At 44.3% G+C, this 26567-nt stretch overlaps 1 long non-coding RNA gene and 1 pseudogene across 2 annotated transcripts in view; both read left to right on the forward strand.

The window, feature by feature from the left end:
• LOC146198563 (uncharacterized) overlaps window positions 1-2254 on the forward strand; it is a 23937-nt gene extending 21683 nt beyond the window's left edge. For both annotated transcript variants that reach the window (XR_014704721.1, XR_014704720.1), the window contains one exon: window positions 2122-2254. This is a non-coding gene — a long non-coding RNA (uncharacterized LOC146198563). The remainder of the gene's footprint in view (window positions 1-2121) is intronic.
• Window positions 2255-9671: 7417 nt separating this feature from the next.
• Window positions 9672-26567, forward strand: part of LOC146198564 (adipokinetic hormone/corazonin-related peptide receptor variant I pseudogene) — a 54206-nt pseudogene continuing 37310 nt past the window's right edge.

Raw genomic sequence — 26567 nt, forward strand, 5'->3', positions numbered from 1 at the left:
CATTTCCTTCTGCACTCAACCGCACTGTCTGCAGTCGCAAAAAAAAAAAAAATGAAAGGGCAGTAAATCTCTGTTTTATTATTCTATGAATCAAGAAAGCTCTCAAAAAAATTCAATTTCGCTTTGAGTTCGTAAACACAAAGATTGTTCTTAGAGTGCATAATTTAATGTTCTCGAGCAAATAGAATGCACTTCAGTGCATTGTTGTGGGAGCACACGAGTGGAAATTATTCTGTTCCCCGCTAAAGTTACGCTCAGGTTGCCTGACTGTTTCTTCAGCGTCGTGGAAATTGTTAGTCTACTGAGCTGTTATCAGAACAACAAGCGTTCCTTATTTTACAACGCTTTACTTAGTTTAGGACTCTAGACAAGAAGAACGTCAGTCTCCAGTTTATTTAAACGCTCGAGAGCAGTAATAGGGCGTTTGTCTGCAGGCGCTGAACTATTTGGGATGACAGAAGCCGAATTTCAATTATGGCACAAAGAGTTTGTTTATGCTTCTGCAATACTGCTGCTTGGGAAAAGAAATGTTTACAAACAGGAAAGGAAACAAAGCGTCGAGAGTACGTGGATGTAGTGCGTCTTTTGATACATCGCCGAAAGTAGCTGTCGCCTGCCAACTTTCCAATTTACATGAAAAATAAAGTTTTTGGGAAATTGTTTTGTTATTGCAGAATCGCTAAGTACCCAAATACCTTCACAGGGCATTCAAGGCATGTCGAACAGCACGCTGGGCCTACAGCGTCGCTTATAAATCGTAATATAAATTCAGAACTTAGCACCAGTCGATTCAGCGAGGTTCATTGCGGTACCATTATGCTATAGGTAGTGACAGCTTTTCGCTTGATTAATCATATGAAACTCCAGGCAGAAAACGGCAACAGGAAGTGTACATGTGAGTTTTCAACTACGGGTGAAGAAGCATTACCATCATCACTATCGCTTGGTCTAAACACATGCTGGGGATTATGCAAAGTTTCGTTTCTTCCAACAAAGCCATCAGAAAAACATGCAGAAAACCACTTTAGTTAGCTTGGAGACGAAAATAATTCATATTTGTAAATATGTACTAAAATATTCTTCCTTTAAAATAACTGGCCCGAATGGGAGCTCTCTAAAACTTCACTCGTGAGTCCGTTACTTTAACAGCGCTCATTTCACTCACTAGTTGTTCTGTAGGAATTACCCGCTGTACCAAATGTTTTGAACATTATACCATTCAGGTCCTTCCTTGATTGCCAAAAAGTTTTATTTTTTTCACGCACACAGTTGAGATGTGGAATGAACTTGATGATTCGCTACCACAGCTGCCACCTAAGCAGTTTGTTCAACAAGGGCCCATTTATGCATTGTGATCTTTATTTTTGTTTTATGTAACCAGTCCTTCAATGTCTCAAATCTGAGAGAGCAGTATCTGTAAATAAATAAATAAATAAATAAATAAATAAATAAATAAATAAATAAATAAATAAATAAATAAATAAATAAATAAATAAATAAATAAATAAATAAATAAATAAATAAATAAATAAATAAATAAATAAATAAATAAATAAATAAATAAATCCAACCGCAAAAGTGTTGCACATGCTTTAATTGAACGGTCTTTTAATTATATGTTTGGGTCGCACATACAAAGCACCTGGAAAAGTTGTTGAACTTATTAGGGACTCAAGGCTTTAGATTGATTGATTGATCAACAAGTTTGGACTATATTTATGAATACGTAGCGGGGTGCTGTTATCTTTATAAGCAACACTTCTATTTTTTTAAAATTGGTTGATATCCGTAAAGCGAGCAAAAACACTGATGGATTTTGGAGATGACTTATAAGTATTGGTAGCATTCGAAGGGTAAAACTTGGAACCCTATTGTTGTCATATAAAAGACTAATGATTTTTCTTTGCGAAAGGCTTCCTTCCATTCTCAATACAATTGGTTCCTAGCTAGAGGAAGATGGTTTTGTCAACATTGCTTTGTACAGTCGAATGGAGAGTTTTGGCACAATTTTGTCTTTAGAAAGCAAGTTATGTGTCGTTTGCTTATTCGCAACGACAAATCATTGCAATACTACTTCGTGTCGTAGTTCTGCGAAATGTCTTTTTTTTTTTTTTTCTGCAGGATAGGGGACCGAATACAGAAAACAATAAGAAACATCCCCCACCTATATTTTGAATATCGCTAGTCGAAATGCTCTGTGCAAGAGGACAAAGCAAAGTTTACAAGCAAAATTGGTGAAAATTTTCACAGTCAATCTGAAATAAAACAAAAAAATTACTTGTGGTTTATTTCTGGTTAACCCTAGTTGGACTGCGATAGCAACGGCGAAAGCTTGTTTGCCTGCTACATTATTCCCCTAATACGCCTTATCAGTGTAAGGTGCTACATTATTGGGGACACTTAAGCTCATCCTTTAGAGTACGACGCGAGAGCGGAAGTTACCAGTCTCCTCCTCCTCCTCCTCCTCCTCCTCCTCCTCCTCCTCCTCCTCCTCCTCCCTCCTCCTCCTCCTCCTTTTCCTCGGCTGTTTAAGGTCAAGCGTGGCCTCCGCCAAGACTACGCGACGGCTTGAAACCAGGTGCAGTATTGCTATCGCAATAATAAGGTAATATCTGAATTCCTGAAAGCGCTTCCTCGAAGATCTTTGCTCAGAGTCTCATCCATCCAACTCCGGCGGGTCAGTGAACGTCTGTCAAATCTCACCCGTCTTATAACTGACCGCAAGCCTCACTTGCCAGCAAATGGCGCGTTTCTTCCCCGAACAGAGATATCCCTTTAAGATCTCTCGTATCCATTATGAACGTTACGAAATGTTTTGCTATTCTTAATGGATTAATTTCTTGCTGTTTTGTGCACACATGTCCAAAATGCGCACTGACGAAGCCCGACACACTCAAGAAGCCGAAAAGCAGCTGTAAGGTAATATATTGGTTTGTTCGTCGAAAATGAATGAAAAATGATCACAAAGGGCGCAGAAAAGAACTGAACTGGCCAGAAATATGGGAAGCATCACAGCTATGCCATGACAGGTCTACAAGGCCCCCTCTTAACCGAACGCACCTTTAGTGGAAAGTGGTATTGAACATATGTATTAACCTTCTCATAGAGGTGACGATGAGTATGTCGAAACACCTCCTCTCTGAGCTTTTGCAAAGCGGTTCCGCTGCCGCTTCCACCATGTTAGCGAAATGTGCACACAACAACCCAGACAACAAAGTGGTGGCACCCAGGGAGCCCTCGTTTCAAACATCTAACAGTGTTGTTTTTTTTTTTTTTAGTAAGTTCAAAAACAATTTCAGAAAACGGGACTGACTTAGATTTACTTTATTCCTGGGACTCTATTGGCGGCTGCGGTGGACACCTGGTAAGAGGCAGGATGCTTTCATTTGCTCCCTAATGAACCAATACGTTAGCTAAATTTTTAATTTCAATTTAGGGGCTAAGTTGTATCTGCAGAGTATGGGCTCGCCCTTCAAATAGTCTAGCCAAACAATTCTTTAAAATTTTAGTGCGCTGCACATGGCCCAAAAATGTCACCCTGATAGGCGGATTCGCATAGTAACACAAAAAGTGTAACATAGATCCGAGAGATTTCGTCACTTGGTTGGCATCATCTGAGAGCAACACGAGCGTGCGGCTGTTCCACTGTTTATTTCGCTTCAAACGCAACCTCGCTTGCATGCCGACGCGTTGTTAACGAATGTCCGCGGTCATTGCACTCGCATTCCGACTTTCAAATAGTCGAGGCGAAACGATAGATAGCGGACGTGCCCGTTGGCGTTGTGTTTCGATGTGAAGTCGTCTGTCAGGCTGATATTTGTGGGCTTTGTAACAACGCACACTACAATTTGAATTTTTTTCTTACCTATAGAGGACGAGCTCCAATTCTGCAAACACAATATACCCCCTAATATAAGAATTAAAAAAATTAATTAATGTACCCAGTTAATTAAAGAACAAATTGAAGCAGCCTCTTGCCTGGTCAATACCGTAGCCACCAATATAACCCAGGCCTAAAAAGCTCTATAACCAGTTTCTTTTCTTTAAGAACTTTGGATATCCTGAAACAAATAAAGAAAACCCGGTATACCATCTCATTCGAATTTTCCCCGCCATTACATAAATGGTGAGAAAAAAGAGGAGTTAGTTATTTTATGGTCAGCTAGCTTTACTTTTGTTGCTATAGTAACTAATGGATCTTTAAAACTGGAAACTTCTAGCAAGAAAAATGTCTGGGTAAAGGTTGTTTCAAAAATGTAATACTGGACCAGGCGTAGCTATCTTGTAGCGTTCTACCATGGCTGGTATAAGCTGAGCTGACACCTCAGTCGGACAGACTCGCGCGAGTTTTCCGCCCATTTGCATTAGTTTGCCCAATACATTAGAATTTGCATTAGCGTTTGTCTTCTCCTGTGTTTCGCAAGGGAGTGCCGTAAGGCACATCTTGTTCTTGGCATTCATCAACGGCGTGCATGTCAACTGGCCTGCAAATATTCGGCTTCTTGCCGACTATTGTGTTCTATACTACGAAATTAATTCTCTTGGAGATTACTATGCACTAAACCGTGCATAACAGTCGGTTTGCAGAGGATGGAAGGACTGGAAGATTGTGCTCAATATTAAACAAATCTGCCATATTGGCTGGAACAAGAAAACAAAACAATCTATAGCGGTGCCTACTCAGTCCTTGATGCGCCTCCGAATAGAGTTTCTGAGCAGAACTATCTCGGCTTAACTATATGTCGCGACCTCCGATGGGAAACTCATATTAAAATTACCTCAAAAACATTGAAACGATTTATTCTTTTTGAAAAGACACTTGAGCCTTGCACCCCATGCAACAAAACTTCTGGCCTATAATACGCTCATAAGATCGTTACTTCCCCTATAATTAAACAACTCACAAAGAAAATAGAGACGATACAACGTGCGCCTCTCAGAAATACAGTTAACTAATACAGAATAACTGACTCGCCTACAAAATTTCTAAGCCATGCAGCAATGCTATAGCTTTACAAAACCGAGCCAAACTAGAACCATTAAAAGTTTTGTATTAACTGATCCACGGCCAAATAAAATTTGACACTTCATAGTACATCTTTTTTGCAAACACTAGACAAACCCGCCACAAGCACCAGCACGTGGTCTGCGAGTACTCACACAGCACGGATTGTTTCAAATTTACTACATTTCCCGCCAGTGACTGGAGAATGGAACCAACTCATTCCTTCAATTACAAGCAATAATTTCCTAAGCAACTTTATAAAACTTGTAAAAAATAAATTCCTAGCATCACAGTTGCCATTATTAACTAGATTTAGAGCTGTGCAGAGTCCGCTATAAAAAAAACTTTCATCATTTGTTATGCGTTTTGTATTGTATCGAAACTAAAGCTTCGACATGTTCTTAGTTTACAAGGGCTTCTAGTGCTCAGTATATATTGTTCACTAACCTTTTGACTTTTGCTTTATTTTGTTCTAGGTGCAGTTTTTTACCCTTTAAAATCCGAACAACGTATTTCTCTTACGCCTGTCTAATATATTCAAATCGTGCCTTTGATCACTATCGGTTCGTGGCATTTTGGCACTTAGTTTATACGTGTCATTGATATTAGTCGCACTTCATGTTCATATATAAATGCAATAATTAACACTACTTCGTATCCTGTATACTATTATATTTTCATTGAACGTTTTTCAATTTTATGTATTACTTGTGCATCCTTCCTACATTAATGTCCACGGCGATAGGAAGTACAAATTAATTAAATAAATGAATAAATGAAAACGTTTTAAGCTACTATGTTAAATTCAAAGGGCTCATCATCGCCTCATTTGCACCAGAAGCCATTTGCTTAACCAAATGTAGCAACCAATGGCTATTCGTGCCACTGAGACGACCTTGCCGTTCGCGCCGCCGAAGCTGAAGAGCTGATCAAATATCTTTTCGTAATATTGTAATCACCGCCAGAAATTTCTATCCCTAAAATATATCATACTATTACAACACTTTTTTCTTCAGCGAACTATTTTCAAATAAAAGACAAATGTGCTGCAAGCTAGCAAACGGGCAAAAGATTGTACAAGATTTATAAAATTTTGCAAAATGGTGTTTTAATGTAATTTTTGTTAATTCCTGGCTAACAGCATGACATTAGCTTTCCATCACAACAGTAAGAGGGTAAAGTGCGTGGATATTCGTTTTCTGCTGTGTCACTAACGACTACCAAGTTCAGCTTGGGTTGAGGAGAATTTCTTCATTTTCATCTCAGCTCGTCTGTCTCCTGGCATTTTTCTCCCTCCATTCCCCTGGCGCAAAGTGGAAAATCATAGCCCCTTTCTATTAACCTCTTAGTTGTTTTTTTGTTGCTTTTTCGTCATTGTATACAGATCCATAAGGGGTATATGCAGCATTTGTCGTCGTGTAGTTCAAATAGGCACGCCGATCTAAGCCAATTTATGAGAATGGAGTGAAGGCAGGCGAAGGGCTCTTTGTACAGCCACCGTTGTCCCATTCTTGACTCGGGAAGGGAGGAAGAGTATATGTGTTACTAGACTGCCGTAACTGACAATTATTTTTATTTTTCACTTACCCGATGAGTGTTTTTAAAAATATCCAGGATTTAAAACAAAGGTGACTGGCTTTAGGTTTACTGTCGTCCTTGGGCTGTATTGGAGGTTTCGACAGATACCATGTGAGAGGCAGAGGGCTACAATTAGTTCACAATTTAAATAAACATAATAATTAGCTTTCAAAATGAATATTTTAGGGGTATGGTTTATTTACAAATAGTGCAGGCAAAGGAAAAATCTCTAAACAATGTTGTAGCGCGTGTTATAAGACCTACAGATGTCAGCCTGGTAGGCGGATTAATTAGTCCACAGATGTCAACCTGGTAGGCGGATTAATTACACCATAACAAAGCACAAGAGAGTGCGTCCGGCTAAAGTCACTCCTCCTCGGCGTTTGGAGGCCGGTTTGCGAGCGGAATGACTGAGCGAATTGGGCACTGAAGCGGCGGCTATCAGCGAGGCTGCGGTATATAGGAGAGAAATGGAGAAACAGGCGGGCCAGGGTTATTTTACGCTTTGGAGCGTCATAACAGAATGACATTAGTGGGCCTTGTACATAAGGCGTGCAACAATTTTTAGAGCGCAGCTCTTTGGCGTCCGTTCTTGCGTTTTGCGTCGTCGCCGTAGTGGCTCGTAACTGCTCCGCAGCGGAGACAGCGCATTGCTCTAACTGCGCGCGCTCCTGGCGCCATTTCTCCCGCACGCCCAAGTCGTAACACATAGACGCTTCCGTTCGCCATTAAACGTTGTCTGTAATTGTACACACATGTTTGCAGAAATTATTTGCCTCAATCTATCTTAAGTCTGAAAGTGCTGACGAGCTGTGCTCAAATTTCGCATTACGAAGTGAAGTAATTATCGGCGAATTTCTTTAAACGGAAAGGTTTCTTTTTGGCTGTATTATTTGAAGAACGATCTCAAATTTCGAAAATACAACGCACCTCAAAATGAAAGTTAAGGCGTTATTAATTGTAATAAGTTATTGAGGGGATTAATTGTTGTATTCTGCCTAGATCCTACTATGTATACGACATAGTCGCTATATACCGCAAAGGCTAAAATAAATCTGAAGCTATTTGCAGCGACAATCCATGTGAACAGTAGATTCATTACAGAAAGAAGGAAGCAAAAGAGAAAAGAGGAAAAAAATAAAGGTACACTAATACTTGTGCACTTAAATATGCACTGCGTACCCAATGAAACGACTGTAAGCATACAATGGACGATGAGAAAAAGGGAAAAGACGTAGTTCTACGCTCTACGAAGAAAAATAATAATAATAATAAAAGTTTCAAGCACTTTTGGCTACATTTCTTCCAGCGAGAATACAGCACTTCTTAGCTCAGTACGAGAGGCCAAGGAGAATGCATATTCTGGCAGTTCATTAAAGGTAGAAGGAACGCAATAGCGTCGTGTTGCTTGAGTGCGAACTATTGATACAATTCAGCGTGATATGGTATTGCTTTAACTGTTCCAGTATTATACGAGCTATCCCAAAACTGTTTAAAAACTTCTCTTTGCTTGAAAAGGCTGTCAAGCGAAGGATGTCTCGCGGAAAATGACTTCATTTGCTCTGCAACTGCCAACTACATCCGAAATATAATCCTTCAATGTGTTGTCTTTGCGTGTCTCTACAGAGTATTTGTGTGAAACGTTTTATTGTTTATACATTATCAGATATTGATTTTTTTACAATTCCTTGAAAATATTCTTTCGTTTTTGAATGGAACTCGAGTCTGTGTATTGTAAGTTAGCCAAGAGTTCTGACTATTGCATTTGCCGCGCGATGTTGGTTTTTTTTTTCATCCGGTTGCTAGCCGAATCAATATAAGGGTTGGAAACTTCTTCAAGCCGCAATTGTTGCTGCTTTTACCTTCTCCTCAGCCATTTATTAGACTGGAAAATATACCTTAATATCTTGAAAAGACTGGTAGTTAAACGTAGCAAAATGCATGTACGTTTGCGAGAATCTGTAAATGGAGCTGGCATACGTGAGCCATCAAAGTTGTCCCATGCTGCTCTTAAGGCGGAGCTTTAGCGCCCCCAATTTATTTGCTGGCCTATCCATTGTCATTCCAATATTCCTCGTTTTTTTCTAATACATTTCCGTTTTTACATAGTAATTATTAGCAGTTATTGGTTATTATCTATTCCCAAAATAATATTTGATCATATTTCTTTAGTTCTTACCACGGCTGCTCTTTCTGTACTCTCCCTAATCTCATGTGGAGGAAGAAAGATAATATTTGCACTCTTCAGTTTGCCACGTGCCAACTGCGGTCGGTTGCACGTATTTTCCGCATGTATATGAAGTTACGTCGGGTGCAAAAAGCTGGGTGTTATTCATCGTCTCCTTTCTAATGCTACTGCATGGACAGGAAAAAAAATGAGCGCGCAAATAATTATCCCCCCCCCCTCCTCCCCCCCCCTCTCTCTGTCGTATGCGCCACAGCCACACTTCAGCACTTGATATCTCCGCACAAAAGCAGCGTTTCAACTCAATTCGCCATTGGTTCGGTGAGGTGGAGGCGCGCGCGCGCTGTTCTATCGATCTGCGGTAGAGAGTGGAAGCTCGTGCAGGCCAAAGCGGTCCCGTCGCACACCTCTTTGCCAGTCGGGCGTTGGACTTCGACCGGTGCAGAGCTAGGGAAAACATCTCAGTTCCCGCGCACGCTCTTTCCCGCGCTTGCCGCGGAACGCGCCGCGCTAACTTCGGGCGACAGCTGTAATAGTGGCGCTCAAGTTTCGGGGCGGAAGTTTTAGAGGAAACACGTCGTGCATTCAAGTGGCGCTTCACAAACGGCGAGTTCCAGCGGCGGAGTGTGAACATGAGACAGCATCTGGCGGCACATGCGAAAACTCTGCCGACTCTCATCTGGCGAAGTCAGCGAGCAAAGTGCTGCGCGTTCAATTACCGGTGGACACTTACGCAGCTACAGGTGAATAGGGAATTTGGAGTATTTTAGCGATCAATGTGTTTCCCTGGCACGTCTCAAATGAACGTTTAGCCAGATTCTATTTAAAGAACAAATAGAAAGATCAACTTCGCAACAAACTCACAACGCGGCAGTCATTCCGTGTTTCGTATTCAACATCGCAATGTGGGTGCACGCTTCAAAGAACGGTACCGTAGGCAACATTTCGTCGGAACACGAGGAACTGCATAGTGAAAACCTGTCGGTGGCCGAAGAACCACAGGTTCTCGAAGAACTCTCGTTCAACACACTCTCCCTGGTCCAGGTAGTCGTGTACTGCATCCTCTTCCTCGTGGCTGCCGGAGGGAACGTTCCCGTATTTGTCACACTTCTTCGCAATCGGCATCGCAAGTCTCGCATCAAGCTCATGATCATGCACTTGGCCATCGCCGACCTGATCGTGACGTTCGTGATGATTCCCGTCGAAGTCATATGGCGCATCACGGGTCAGTGGGTGGCGGGCGACTTTATGTGCAAGCTGATGCAGATGATGCGCGCATTCGGCCCGTACTTGTCTTCCGCAGTTCTGGTGTGCATAAGTGTGGACCGCTACTTTGCCGTGCTGCATCCGCTCAAGGTACACGACGCGCACCGCCGCGGAAAGATAATGCTTGCGGTCGCCTGGTACGCCAGCCTGGTATGCAGCGTCCCTCAGGTAGGTCTCCACGAACAAAAATACCGGCGTCAAAACAGCCGTCGTTTTACAGGATTATGTGCTCACATGATGTCCTTTATCCATCGCGCAAAAATTCTGCCTTTTATTCGCGAACTATTTTTGGGGAGACAAAAATATGATTTCATGTCATGTGTAACCTGTGTGCTTATTCAGTTCAGATCTTTGCCTTTAGGTTCCCATGTATAGGCGCATAACAAAACAGCGTGTTTCGTACACATAACAGTATATCACTGCGCACAATGACTCATTAAAACCTGAGAAAGTGAAGATTGACACGTGGTAGCAGTGATGCCAGGAGCAATGCTGTTCCTGTCTGCAGAGGTTTGGACAAAAAAGAAGGCAGTGAATGTAGTGGTTCGACCAGGTGGGCGCTACTTGAAATGGATGGCTTTTGCGATATGTGGGCTACTGCTGGTGTGCATGGGTCTTGCCTGAGTCAAGAAAAAATATTTTAAGGAGGGACAGGCTGGCAATGCGAAGTCGCCGAGCTAGCGTTGACAAGGCGTATTTTTATTTCAAATATGAAACACCGTCGTAACATATGCCAAGGGAATAAATTAATGTATTGAGAAATGGTAAACCTGAATATTTTTAAAACACCACTGGCTCCAGCAGCGTTTTAGTGGTTGTTTTTAGAGTGGAAATTATTTTACATTGAAGGTTATTCTAGAAAAAAAAAACTAATTATGATCCCTCAATAGAGAAGCTTGGCCAAAATCGTTCTTTAAAAGTATGATGGATGGCGGAGTGGCTCAGTGACTGTAATGCTTGACAACTTAGCCCAGCGACCCTGGTGTGATCCCGACCGCGGCTGCTGCGTTTTGATGCATTTGGAACTAAATGGTGCCCATAGCGAGAGTCGCAATGGGATGGGAAATTCCTCAAATTAAATCATTTACCAGACATTAGTCTGGAAATTAAATTGCGGCCTAATCCATGAGAGCTTACTTTAACCGAGTGCAGGTATGCATGCGCCATTTTTAATGTTATAGGTCTTCACTAGAAAGAAACTATAGGGCACTATTTTCACTACGCTACCTACACGCATTGATGAGGTAGCAATAAGGATGTAGCGTGTACGAGAGAGAGAGAGAGGGAGAGAGAAACAACTTTATTTGCCCCAGATGTCGTGAATTAGGGCAGGTGGGTCCTGTGTGGCCTCCAGGTGGGGGCGATATCCTGAGCCCACAAAATAAGTGCAAGTTGTGTGTACTTGCCTGGCGTGGTAAGAAGTGGGTGCCAGCTTTCCGCAGAGGGAGCTGGCAGGAGGGCCCTTGGGGTCGCATCCCCAAAGGATGTGCGCCTATGTGGCGGGTTCTCCGTTGTTCCAATTTGGACATCACCGTTTATCGGACGCCACTTCGTTTCGCCTCCATCGAAACGCAGCCGCCGGAGCTCCCGGGTTCGAACCCGACCTCGGCGGCTGCGTTTCGATGGAGGCGAAATGAAGTGGCGTCCGTGTGCTGTGCGATGTCAGCGCACGTTAAAGATCCCCAGGTGGTCGAAATTACTCCGCAGCCCTCCACTACGGCTCCCCTTTCTCTCTTTCCACTTTCACTCCCACCTTCATCCCTTCCCTTACGGCGCGGTTCAGGTGTCCACAGAGTAAATGTGACAGATACTGCGCCTTTCCCTTCCTGTGAACCAATTATTATTATTAATTTATCAGCGTCTCCGCCGGAGCACTTCTTTTTATGCAGCTCGTTCGGTTGTTGTTGTTGTGGCTGTAGGAAGAAGGAAAAAAAAATGCACGGGCCTACTACTGGCTCTGTAGCTGAGCTACCTGCGCTGCCTCTTGCGTACAGGAGAAAATAGAGAAGAAAGAAAAAAGGAGAGAAAGACGAGCTCCGCAACAGCCGTCGTCCACCACCGAAGCGGTAGCGGATTGATTTATAGGAAGAGAAAGGCGCTGTAACAGTCTCACTTGTTTGCTGTGGACACCTCAACCGGGCCGCAAGGGAAGGGAGGAAGGTGGGAGTGAAAGTGCAAAGAGAGAAAGAGGATGGTTTTGTTTGTGGGGTTTAACGTCCCAAAGCAACTCAGTCTATGGAGACGCCGTAGTGGAGGACTGCGGAAATTTCGACCACCTGGGGTTCTTTAACGTACACTCACATCGCACAGCACACGGGCGCCTTGCTTTGCGCCTCCATCGAAAAGCGGTCGCCGAGGCCGGGATTCCACCTGCGTCCTTGGGAACAGTAGTCGAGCGCCGTAACCACTGCGCCACCCCGGCGGTGCAGTGGTAAGACGCCCGACTATTGTGCCGGAGTACACGGGTTCGAACCTGACCTCGGCGGCTGCGTTTCGATGGAAGCGAAACGGAGAGACGTCCGTGTGCTGCGCGATGTCAGCGCACGTAAAGATTCCCAGGTGGTCGACATTTCTCTGTAGCCATCCACCACGGCTCCTCTTTCTCTCTTTCCACTTTCACCCCACCTTCCTTTCCTCACGGCGCGGTTGAGGTGTCCGCAGAAAATAAGTGAGACAGTTACCGCGCCATTTCCCTTCCTATAAATAAATCAGTCCACCCCGGCGGGGCGAGAGAAAGAGGAGCCGTAGTGGGGGGCTACAGAGTAATATCGACCACCTGGGGACCTTTAACGTGCGCTGACATCGCACAGAATACGGACGCCTCTTCGTTTTGCCTCCGGTGGCGGATGCAATGACGACCGACAACAGATAAAATACGGTGGCAGGCTAGGCCCCGCCGCAAGCGGCGGTGACCTGCCTATCCCAGCCGCATCAGGGCCAGGATCAGCCGCCCTTCACCACCTACACACAGCTCGTTCGGTCGAAAATCCTGGGAGCTGTTGTGCGATGTCGGCGCACGTTAAGGATCCCCAGGTGGTCGAAATTACTCCGCAGCGCTCCACTACGGCTCCTCTTTCTCTCTTTCCCCTTTAACTCCCACCTTCCGTCCTTCCCTTACGGCGCGGTTGAGGTGTCCACGGACAACAGGCGAGACAGTTACCGCGCATTTCCCTTCCTATAAATCAATCAATATCCTGGGAGCCGTAGTAGGGCCCGCGTCGGAGCTAATCGGGGACTATGCACAGAGAGCTTATCATGGCAATTTGGGGTTCTAGTGTCTGTGTTTGATTGCGGTAGGCGATGACGAATTAATCAAATCATTGTAAAAGTTTATGAATTAAATAAATAAAAATGCAAACATTAGGAAAAGGTGGTTCAAAGGGGTCAAACTGCTTAGAATTAAAAGGCAATGTTTGATGCTAATTAAGAAAATTCAAATTGAGTGGAAAGCCAATGTTTGCTGATGCTAAGAAGTGGTGTGTACACAAATTTCTAAACATTAAAAATTGGAAAACATCCTCTGTGTGTGTGTGTTGTCGTTGTTGTTGTGACTGTAGGAAGAAGGAAAAGAAAATGCACGGGCTTGCTACTGGCTCTGTAGCTGAGCCGCCTCCGCTGCCTCGTGCATACAGAGGAGAAAGCAGAGAAGGGAGAAAGGGAAGAGGGAGAGAAAGGCGCGCGCCGCAACAACAGCCGTCGTCCACCACCAAAGCGGTGGCGGGCGCAATGACGACAACGTATAAAAATTCGGTGGCAGGCCAGCCCCCGCCGCCTGAGATTTAATCGAAAATATATTAGACAAGTGACTGTTAACAAGCATATATATTCCAACGATTCGATAAAATGCTCTCAATGCAGATGATATGCTGGGCTTCATGTTCTGATGTTGACATCTTAGTACAAAGTTTTGATGGAATAGTTTATCAAAAGCTCTAGTAGTAGTAGTATTAAGTGATTTTCTTTATTCACCTAAGTGAAAAACGGAAGTAAAAAGAAGTTTGCAATCCCCGGCATTTGTTATCATCAAACGCACCATAACATGGGCGGCGGAAGTAAAGGAATAGTAAGTAAAAGGGAGAGGAAATGAAAGAGGTTACTGACAGGAAGAAATGACAGGGTTGGTAAAAATAAAAGGTATGTACACTACAGGGGAGCAATAGGATGCTTGAGGCCCGCCCGCAAATTGTCTTAACTAGTGAAGCACTCGTTACAGCGGGCGGGCCTCCACACAGGCGATGGTGATGGGCCGCCATAATCCTAGATAGAACACGCCAAGCGTTCGGCCTCTGCGTGCGCTATCTGGAGAGGTGGAACAGACGGGAGGGACATAAAACCGTAGTTCGAAGTATTTACACAGGCTCACATGTGTTCGCTCACGGATGCGCGCACTACCCGGCGGCCACAGAAGGGCATTGAAGCTGTCCGCGGGGATTACACCCTGCGCTCCGTAAGCCGCCAACAACTCGCGGCGTGGTTCGGCTAGCACGGCACAATGCAAGAGAATATGATCGAGATTCTACCACGCCTCAGCCGACACGCACGTCACTGGTCGAAAGTCCATGGCGCATCTGTCGTTCCTCAGGCCACACACATCCAATTCGCGCCCGGGGGATAATGTCGCGCTGCAGGAGAGTCATTGATCGGTCGCTGACGCCATCAATGCGCTCACCTCGAAAAAGTTAGAAAGTTATCACTTTTAAAGTTATTTGGTTTACATGAATAGAAAGGCACAGTAAAAATGAGGCCTTACGGACAATGAGGGTTGGGAGATCGCGGTATCCAGCCGACAGCCGGCTTCACGAAGGAGGCTGGTCGACTAAGCTGATGCGGTCGCCGTTAGGCACGGCCTGCCGGCCACCACCCGTGATTAGGAACCAGGCCAGCCCTTGTAATATTTCGCGGCTCCACCAAATCACGTTTTTCACCACAATCTGACACACTTTTACTGTGGACACCTGACCCACCTCGTACGTAAAGGGAGGAAAGTGAAAGTGCGAGTGTAAAGAGAGAAAGAGGGAAAGAGTTTTAGTGGAGGGCTGCGGAGTAATTTCGAACGCCTGGGTATCTTTACCGTGCACTAGCATCGCACACTTCAAGACTGACATAAAGCCGACGAATAAAAATTTGGAGGACGCTTAAGCTTCGCCTTCAAGAGTGGAACGCGATAGCGTTATTGCACCTCGTTCGCACCGCCCAGTCATTCGCTCGGTATGCTCTTGAGTCACACAAAGACATAGTTTTCATACTCAACACTTCTAAGTGCACTGTACAACGTTTTTCTAATTATTTGTTCAAACAAGTGCTTCTCACAATCTACATTATCACACTGTGTTGTGCACACTACAACGTTTCTTGCTCCCGTGTTCCTTTAGCGTTCACACGCACTGAGTATGTCGGTCAGTCAGCACACACATACACACACACCAAATTGGCATTTTCACTCATCGTAGTGTAAGTCATTTTGGACTCCTTCAAATCGCTCTTCTGGCATGGCACACCTGGATGAATGTCGTTCGTTGTCTTCAAGAGCACTGTCATTACGCTATGATTGCGGTAGTGTGAACAGCACCCGTATCAGCATCATCCGCATTGGCATCCCCTCTGAATTCGTCAATTGGTGCCTCCTGGGCATCCTCGCACCGGTACCCGCGCGACCCGAAGGGGAGAAGCGGGTGAGCGAAGATAGTGATCTAAAGAAAGGAAAGACGCTTGATTCTACAACCCGTGAGGGTGCACGGCGAAACGTCAGGGCCTAGTGGCGCGCCACGTGTCGGGGCAGCACCGCACATTGCGAGGAGGGGTTCTTCTGTGTTTGCCGCAAGATGGCTCTGCATGTGCGCAGAGCGCAGAATTCGCTACTCGTGTAACTGCGACTTCTGTAAGTAACATGCTCATAATTACCGATATACACCGCAGTATAACGTTCTACGGCACGTTTCTAAGGCAACATCGCATTCCCTAGAAGCGCTTTTGTACCGCTTTCAAGCATCGAACTCGTGGCTGAGTGACTGGCATTCTTTTGACACGCTTCAGTACGTCTTGACCTAGACGGCCGCTATACAAGGCTCTGTACACAGGAACAGAGAAGAAGTCGTCACAAACAGCTTTATACAGGTTCTTCTTTTTCACTGAACTTAAGTATTCTGTCGAGAAGCGAGCTGACAGAATTCGAACACTGCTGACAACCTCTTTGAAAAAACTAGAAAGACGCCCTGGAATGCTTTTCGTAGCAACAACGAAATTGGGCAACGCCCGCGCGAGCCTCACTTGGCACACAGTGCGCAAAAAGGGGTCGGTAACATCGCGAAAGAAAATAAATCTGTTTACAAGCTGGCGCACAAATAAGTGAGCAAGCCCGAGATCTCCGTCTTTAATTGGCCGGAACAGGTTATCCCGACTACATCTTTCCCAGCTTGATGCCCATACAAACACAGCAAAGATTCGGTGTAGCTTTTGAACACTCAACCTAGAACAATGAAGTGCTTGCATGACGTACCACACCTTGGCAACAAAAAATAGATTACACACAGTGGCTCGTGCAAAGATAGACAGCGGCACTCCTTTCCAGTTGTCAGCCTTCTCCCGTATTTCCTGAACTTGGGCGCGCCAAAATGGCTTGCTATCTTCATAGAATTCAGAGGTACGCCCAAATACTTCATGGGTGTTGTAACCCATGTAACGTTGGCAAAAAAGTCAGGCGTTGATGTCCACGCCCCGTGCCAGAAGCCAAGACACTTTCCCCAGTTTACTGGACTTCCTGCGGTCGCACTAAAATCATTCACAACTTCATCTGCGGCGCAAATACTTTCTTTGTTCGCACAAAACACTGCCACATCATCAGCGTACGCCAAAAGTTTGACCTCAGACATGTACAGTTGAAAGCCCTGAAAAGATGGATTTTGCATAATAGACAGGCATAAAATTTCGATATAAATGCAGAATAGAAGAGGGCTGAGGGGTAAAGACGTTTTTCTTTAAGTTACATACAGGAACATTATCGGTACAAACGTTTTTTGAAAGCAAGGGCTTTTATCTGCCATGGGGTTCACTTTGCTTAATATGTAAACAGCCAGAGACAATAGACCATGTATTTCTGCACTGTTGGGAGGGTGTCTATTTTTGGAATGTGCTGCAACGAACTGTTAAAAAAGAATTACCATTAGGCTCATACGGGATTAGATTCCTGCCAACTGAAAATAATGATGGGATTCCACTTGATACGGTCATGCTAATAGGCCTGCACAGTCTATGGCGGTCCAGAATGGCGGGTTTTCACTGTGACCCTGACGCTCGCCCTGCAAGGCTCTACTTTCGCGAGAGTATACACGCATTGGTTGAAATGCACAAATTGAAGACCACTGTGCCAGACTGGATTTCAAGAGTCGAACCACTATGCGAGCTGAAGGAATTTTAACTTGACAAAGGCAACTCGTATGAGCCTGCCGGCTTCTGTATTAAGTGTCATGCTGGTGGTAACCGCTCTGCTGTGAGCATTCTGTTTGTAGCGCGTTTTTGTCGGTTTTGTTTTGTGTTGGTGATGACCGGCAATAAAGAAAATAAAAAAAAAACTCGTGGCTGAGTGGTAGCGTCTCCGTCTCACACTCCGGAGACCTTGGTTCGATTCCCACCCAGCCCATCTTGGAAGTTGCTTTTTATTTATGAAGTGCATGCCGGGATTTATCGCTCACGGCCAACGCCGCCGACGCCGACGACACCGGCTTTTCTGCGACACGAGCTCCTTAACGCTACCGCGTTGAAAGCTGACAGCTAGCTGCCTTTTGCTGTGTGTCTAAAGTGAGCGGTGAAAAAAGTGATTTGGGTCTAGGCTTGTGATTTTGTATAATAGTCGTGTTATTGAGATAATATTGTACTTTAGTGGATAATTTTCGTAACCTGATTTGTAGATGGATATGAGCGACTCAAAGGACAGTAAAGCCAAATTTGCTGCAGGGATGTATGTTTTCTAGAAACTTAAGTGTAATTACGGGAACGACCTGGGGATGATAGTCTTTCTTTATTAGGGAATAATAAAATTATAATAAAATCGGTTACAGGAAAAGTAAGGCGGAGTACTGTCACAAGTTTTTTTGTGGAGGGAAGCAAGGAAAGTGAGAGTAAAATTGGAAGGAGAGAAATAGTAGCCGTATCTGCAAGAAATGTTCTACATGACAACGTTTATTGTTGTATGACGTTTATTGTTGACTATTGACAACAAAAATGCGTGCTAGTTTCTAAAATTAAGTGTCGAAAAAGCAGTTAAACGCGTTGGCGCATTCGGCATCGATTCAAGAAAGAGGGTGAGATAGCGGCCTCAGATTGTGGTGTGTCGCGGGGTGGAGGCGACGACAGTTCATTACCTCTTAGCACACCCTTGGTGTGTTGTTGTGGCTGTAGGAAGAAGGAAAAGAAGCGACGACAGTTCATTACCTCTTAGCACACCCTTGGTGTGTTGTTGTGGCTGTAGGAAGAAGGAAAAGAAAATGCACGGATCTGCTACTGGCTCTGTGGCTGAGCCATCGCCGCTGCCTTTATTTTTTTATTGATTTATGGGAAGGGAAAGGCGCGGTAACTGTCTCACTTTTTTTCTGTGGACACCTCAACCGCGCCGTAGGGGGAGGAAGGTGGGAGTGAGGACAGAGAGAAAGAGGAGCCGTAGTGGAGGGCTGCGGAGTAATTTCGACCACCTGAGGATCCTTAACGTGCGCTGACATCGCACAGCACACGGACGCCTCTTCGTTCCGCCTCCATCGATACGCAGCCGCCGAGGTCGGGTTCGAACCCGGGTACTCCGGCACAGTAGTCGGGCGTCTTACCGCTGCACCACCCCGGCGGGGCCATCGCCGCTGCCTGATTGATTTATAACCGATTGATTTATAGGAAGGGAAAGGCGTGGTAACTGTCTCACTTGTTTTCTGTGGACTGATTTATTTATTTATTTATAGGAAGGGAAAGGCGCGGTAACTGTCTCACTTGTTTTTCTGTGGACACCGCAACCGCGCCGTAAGGGAAGTGAGGAAGATGGGATTTAAAGTGGAAAGAATGAAAGAGGAGCCGTAGTAGAGGGCTACGGAGTAATTTCGACCACCTGGGGATCTTTAACGTGCGCTGACATCGCACAGCACACGACGCCTCTTCGTTTCGCCTCCATCGAAACGCAGCCGCCGAGGTCGGGTTCGAACCCGGGTACTCTGGCACAGTAGTCGGGCGTCTTACCACTGCACCACCCCGGCGGGGCTGAAAGAGCTGCCTCGTGCGGGCAGGAGAGAAACTAGAGAAGGAGAGAAAACGATGAAGGAGAGAAAGACGTGCGCCACAACAACAGCCGTCATCCACCACGAAAGCAGTGGCGGGTGCAATGACGGCCTACAACAGATAAAATTCGTTGGCTGACTAGTGCCCGCCGCAAACGGCATTGACCTACTGTTCCAGCTGATTGATTTATAGGAAGAGAAAGGCGCGGTAACTGTCTCACTTGTTTTCGGTGGACAGCTTAACCGCGCCGTAAGGAAGAAGAGGAAGGTGGTAGTGAAAATGGAAAGAGAGAAAGAGGAGCCGTGGTGGAGGGCTACGGGGTAATTTCGAACCTGTGGATCTAACGAACCCCTGATGGGGCTGGGAGAGGTAGGCCACCGCCGCTTGCGGCGGGGGCTAGGCTGTCCGAATTTTTATCTGTTGTAGGCCGTCATTGCACCAGCCACCGCTTCCATGGTGGACGACGGCTGTTGTTGCGGCGCGCGTCTTTCTCTTCTTATTCCTTTTCTTTCTTCTCTATTTTCTCTTCTGTCTGCACGAGGCAGCAGAGGCGGCTCAGCTACAGAGCCAGTAGCAGGCCCGTGCATTTTCTTTTCCTTCTTCCTACAGCCACAACAACAACAGCATCGCACAGCACACGGACGCCTCTTCGTTTTGCCTCCATCGAAAGGCAGCCGGCGGCGGTCGGGATCGTACTCGGGAACTCCGGAGGTTTGATTATTAGAAAGAATAATTTGTACTGTGAATATCTATCGGGTTTGTGTTCTTCAGTAATATGCCTCCCACTGCCGTTAGGCCCTTTTATTTTTAATCATTCCATAAAGATTTTTTTTTCTTATAATATTGGCAAGCAGTGACGTTTTGTTGTGGGGTGAAGGTTGCTTGTTGGAAAGTATTTTTCATTCAAGACACTACACTGCATGAAAGTTGACCAGTTAGCATGGTTCGAATGACTCATGTACGCAGTTTCAGATGTGGGATAAAGATACTAGGTTCATCAATTATCGCGCCATATTTAGTTTTCTCGTAGTTTTATCGTTCAACGTATGTCTCATTTTGGATGGATGCATAAAGAATGCTTTGAAAAATTATATTATGACCACTGCTTCATCAAGGAAGTGTCATATACAACCACCGACATGTGCATGACTGTTTCCGTATATGTTTTCTGTCGACCTAGCAGCGCCCTCTCATGCCGCACAGTGTTAGGAAGAATAAAGATCCTCCGCATACTGGTAGCACAGGGCCCGTAATATTTTTCCTGCTTCTTTAATGATGCTGGCATCGCGCGAAGCCGATTAATATATATGCAGCCGCAGCTAGGGTCAACGACAGTGTTAATGAAAATTAACGTGGCAACGGAAGGCATTCAAGTGAAGTGCAGGTTTAGAAAGCACGATTCGCCTTCTCGAGCACAGACACACTGCACAACTGCAAAACATGCTTGTGTTTTCTGTAACAATTTCGGTTATGGCGTCATGAAACATTTAGTATGCTGCTATATCTGCTATTCTATCTTGCGCACACTCTGGCGAAAGAGGGCCATGCTAGTGAAAAGGAAGTTATAGTTTTGTCCATTCGTCAGTTCAAGCCCGCGCAAAGAATATGCGGATAGTATATTTTTCAATTTTTTTCGAATAAATGTCGTTTTAAAGTGTCTATGATCGAGTGACTGTCGAAATGCTTAACACGAGCCGGCGTAAAATAGCTATCCAGATATGAATATCACCATCTCTCAAGTGCATTTAAATCTCTTCGACTGCTGGCGCCCCAGAAAACAAAAAGGCAGATGAAAACGACATACTTAGCGCGAAAGTTAGCTTATTCCCAACAGCGGAATTATATACACTAAACCAAGCGCTCAATTAAAGAACATAGTTACTAGAAACAAATGAAAAAAAAAAATAGCTGAGAGAGTAACTCTTCTAAAATTGGTTGGATAAGAGAAAATCTTGTCGCTTGCTGACGACGTTGCAATGTTTTTTGCATAACGTTCCGTGATGGCCCAACTTCGCTTAAGATGTGCGGCGCGAGGCGAAACTCTCGGTTGTACTTTGAGTAGCACAGCTCTCACTCTAAAAAGCGTGTGCGCCACTCATGAATTGAGTTCGGACTTGAACTTTTATAGAAGCTTTCATTTTATAGATGTTTGCCTGCTTAACCTAATTGCAAGAAAGCTGAAAGTTGGAAATTCGTCTCCTTCATCCTCATTTCTGTTGTTTTCCGACACGCCGGTGAATTAAAAGATATCTGACCGACTTACAAAAGAATTTGCTCTTCTTAATCATTATAATTACCCTTATCTTTCTTAAGAGGGGACGATAGAACATTTAGTGCTTGATGACCCTGATCAAGGTCTTCAGTTCAAATGGATGAACTGAGGCCTGTATAGCCTAGCACATGGGCGATATGGACAACGATCCAGTTCTAGGGACGGATTTCAGCAGAAGGAGCTGCCCAGCTGCCACAAAAATAGGGACGAGGATTGGTGGCTATCTGTGTGGCTAGTATAATAGCGACTGTGTAGCAAGTGTGGGCAGCTCCACTTGTTTATATGTTGTCAGAGCAGTACCCACATATCTGAAATGGGGGAAGGCCAGACCGTTGAGTATGTGACGTTTGTCTAATCTCATGTTACAGTGATGGGTGGCCTGGTGAGTAATCTACAAGCCGGGGTTGGGCGCTGCTAAGATGCGGATGGTGAATTAAGCAACACATTTTACTGCAATGTCATTACTGTTTCGAACACTCATTTTACCTTCCGCAATGCGTTTGCTATCCTGTCAAGTTCGTGGTATCCTCAAGATATGGAGGATTTCGCGGAAATACACAATCTTTTTTTGAACTAATGTTTGTGCGGTGCAGTGAAAGAGATCTAGGATACAGAGTGGAAAAGTCTCATTTCTGAGCTAGGCCCGTTTAAGTAATATACGTAAGAATTAATGACAATATTGTGGAGGAAGGCCAGGTCGAGACGGCAAGGTCGAGATGGTAAAGCAAGGGATGCCATGTCTGGCGTTTATTCCGGTGGACAACTGAGGCGCGCGCCACCGGTGGTGCCGCGGGAGGATGAAGATGATGATGGTATGTACACGTGAAAGAAGAAGATCCTTAAAAGGCTCACAATATTACTAGATTAGGAGAACGTTATTACAACAACAACAAAAACGCTGCAATAAAAAGTAGGATGTGTTTTATTTTGGCCAAGTGAGAGATTCGTGGTTCGCGCTCCCGTATTTGTAGACAGTGTTTGATCACTTTGCAGTGAATGGGGATGACTTCAAGCAAACCACAGCCACAAAAACGATTTCTCATTCTAAGAGTATTCTTATTTCGATATTATGCTAAGCGATTTGTCAAGTATAGAAACTTTATGTTTACCTTAAAGGACAGAACAAAATCATTGGTCAATTTTGTAGCGGTTTTGTTAGAAACGATCAGACAAATTTAGCTAAAATTTTAAGTTCAGTGCAAAAGGCCATTTTTATGTGGGCCGATGACAAAAACCACGAGTATCGACCACAATGACGATTGGGCGTAGACAAAAAGCTCAACAGAACACATATATACCAGCCGACAGGCAATACTTAGGCATTATTTGTGTACTTCATTTAAGTTTTCATGCTCGAGGCTGTTGCGGCAGACGAATGCACTCCGCGTCGACGAAAGCTTTAGGAGTCCGTGGTCACTGCCTCATAGAACTCACAGAACTGTGGCGCCATCTAGTGACGAAAGCTGAAAGCGTGCCAGGCGATGTGAAATGAAGGGTGGCTCTATTGAAGGGCGCACTGAAGAGAGCGTAAAATATATCAAGTCACGAGGAGCATTCCATAAAATCAAGAGTACGTTGAACTTCAGAAATTTAGTAATACTTCGCTTCGAGCTGTGGGTTACTACAGCGATAATGGCAGCTCTTCGTTGCAAGCGATCAGTCACTTCAGTTGGTTTTATGCTATTTTCGCTGTCAAATTGGGATTATAAATCCTTGTTTCACGGAAACTTTATTTATAGCTCTTTTTATTTCCACCGTAATTTCATGCAATATTTGGCCACCGTCTGTCACTTTAAGCAAGAAGGTCTCCTGAGTAGGCTTCCTCTATTAGAATGAATTGTTTTCTTTTCAAAACTAATTTTGCTGTCGGCCAGCAGCACTGAAATCGGAGCTTCTAAAAAAAAAAAAGCGACACAGTTGAGTTCATGGCCCTTTATTCAATTCAGGTATGGCCCTTATAGGATAAAAATGTTGGGACGAGAACGATGTCCATTTCTTTAGTGAATTCTAACTGAAAATCTACCTACATTATTTGATTTTAAAGAGGGAAATCAAGCCGCTTTATCTACGACATGGATCACATTAGCTGAGAGCATCTATTTTACCTTTTCTTTTGATATAGATGAAACTAGATTAGGCCTTTGCCATATTTCCTTCCAGTACAAACTTCCATCCAACCTTTCATTCCAGCATACAGAAGGTGAGAAGAAAAAGAAATGATTTTTACGGGTGAACGCCTTCCCCAAAGTTATGTATTTTGACCAACCAAGTGCTATGGGGGAGTGCCATTCCTTTTTCTCTTCTTAAACTCTATTTGTGCATGCTCTTTCACATTTTATCCTTGTCGAGTCCAGCTGCTTTCTAACATACCGTGAGCTCTCTCTCTTGTCCAATTCTCGTTTCTTATTATTTTGAGCAAATATATTTAGCTCAGTGTATCCTTTTATGCTTTTATGTTGTAACATTATCATTCCGAAGCGCGGTTGAATTGTTTTATGAGTGCCTTCTTCAGCGGTCTATGGCGGTTTTTTTTTTTTTTTTCGTACGTAGCGCCTCTCCCAATCTCGCCAATGACGAATTTCTGTGAGATTGCTTTCCCTGTTTGCTTTTGGAATCAAATACCACAGCAACCCCCAATTTGTGCGTCGTATATTTTGGGGGGAGAATAAGAGAGAGGAACTGTAGAATTCACTCAATGGTAGACCTAAACTTCGTATAGAGATTTTTTTTTTAGAGTACGTAATAATGTTAATCTTATTTATATTATAAGATGATAAACCTCTTCTTAACAATTTTTTCAAGCTTCTGATATAAAACGTTTAATGTTGTGTTCAGTAGTACATTTATCATTTGTCTTTCCTTAGGGCGGTAAGCCAAACGAAACATTGATTTTAGTTATCGCTAGAAAGAAGGTAGTGAAATACTGGAACAGTCTGATAGTACAAATGACATGTTTTTATCCCGATACTACGAGTTTTGAAATGAGAAAAAAGGTTTTTTGTTTCGTCTAAGAGCCGAACCCAGTTGGACGGCTTCAAAAATACAGAGAGACACACAGAATACGAAACCAAAATATCTTTTAGCTATTCTACCAATGTCATTGACCCTGAGGCAGTTGGTTGAACCATCACGGTGCAAGCAGTTGCGTACCTGATCACTACATTTGACCTTTTTCCTGCGCCGTGGGCAACATTTCCTCCATAGTCAGCACCTGTTCATTTCCGGAGAGGAATCAAGTTTAAAAAATTCCAGATTTCTTTTTTTAGATACCCATATGATGCTTTAGTAACGGTTTCAGTAGCGTTACCGTTGATATAGATCAGAAAATAGAAATCGCGCCGAACCGGACTCGAGTACACCTTTCCTTTTTGTCGCGAAAACCTAGTGAACAAAGTAGAAAGATAAAATTTAATAAATTTACACAACCGAAAAATTAGAATCTCCTGGCAATTTTTTTTTCTCTTCCGTTTATTGCCATCTCTACAGGTTCCTACGGAAACATCTGAGGCAAGTATGGGGTTTCGTTTCAGGTACGGTGTATCGAATGCAGCAAGCTTCGTTCTAGAAAGTTTCGTTCCGTACCGCTAGGAAGTTTCGTTCCAAGCCTCAGAACGACATCCACCGGCGATTGCTTTGAAGCCTTTGGAGAACGTTAATGTGTAGCAGCAGCCGCATTTCCGGTGGCGTATTATCTATAAGTGTCGAGATACCAGAAACCCGCGGTTGTGAGACCATCATGGAGAGTATTGTCGCAAGCATCAATCTGCAAATTAATGGGTACATTGACTTTGCCAAGAAGCCGTTGCCATCATAAATCTATATTCTTCACTCTGCGATGCAAAATACCTTTAAATATCGTTTCTTTAGATATTTTTACTTCTCCTGTTGATACATTCTTATATTATCCCCGTAAGACTATCTCCGCCTGTGTTAGTGCGCGGACGTGGATGGAAAAGCTCATGTTTACGATCCTTGAAGATGAAGCAAGCTGGCCGTCACGCTGGCATAAGGTTACAGATGGTTCCAGAAAGTTGAAAGAACTGCTGGAAAAACACACACCGGAACTCTTTCTGAGTAAGAAAGAGAGTAAGGGCAACAAAATGCGTTGGCTGCGAGAGCTCGACTGTCATCGACAATTATTTGCAAGGGCATGCCATTATTGCGTGTTTTTGCTCCTGCAGCGACCATAATGCATGCCAATGTCTCATGGCAAACCTCGACCATTAAGCAATTTAATGAGCCATTTCGCGACCATCTTGGTCACTTTTATTGGTATTCATTTCCCCGTAAAAGAAAAAAAAAAAAACATCTGTGCCCTGAAGTGCCTTTGTTCGCGACTCTGTATATCTCTGCGTATTCCATACGATCGCGTACACGCACACACATGCGTATATACGTGCTTTATGTACCTATATTCGTCTTTGATTTATAAAAACACCTTTAAATTACCAGATTAGGTTGAAGAACGCTACGAAGGTAGAGGTACCAATGAGTATGCTTCTAATTTACCAAGCGCCCTTAACAGCAATAGAACACGAGCAATCATTGGGGGTCGCCTAGAACATGTGCACTAATTGCAGCAGCGAAGCCCTAAGGATGGGAGTACGAAAGCGGACTTTTTTCTTTTCATTGAGACATCTGACTGCTTAGCGCAACAGTGCACTCGGAATTGGGAGGTTGTTGGTATTGCTGCATAGTGTGCTGTAAGAGTAGCCGGTACCACCGCTCTATGGGGCTGCCTGGGTGATCTGTTCCCATTGCCGTGGGGAAGAATGAGAGCGGTTCCGTCGACGTTGGAAGTTTAAATCCAGTGGTAATGACCACGCCCGTATACCGATGGATATCCAGGCCACGTGCAATTGCTTAATGGCAGTCATTTGTACGAGTGCCCGAACCTTGCATGGTCTCCTGAGCACGCGTATGGCGCAGCTTCAAAGCACTGTGTTGAGCGCTTTTTGCTTTTCCTTTCCTAATCCATTACCCATGCGGGTTCTTTGTCTTTGTTTGCG

The sequence above is a fragment of the Amblyomma maculatum genome, chromosome 2 (assembly GCF_055883805.1).
Source record: "Amblyomma maculatum isolate TAMU_Amacu chromosome 2, ASM5588380v1, whole genome shotgun sequence".
Classification (NCBI taxonomy): Eukaryota; Metazoa; Arthropoda; class Arachnida; order Ixodida; family Ixodidae; genus Amblyomma; species Amblyomma maculatum.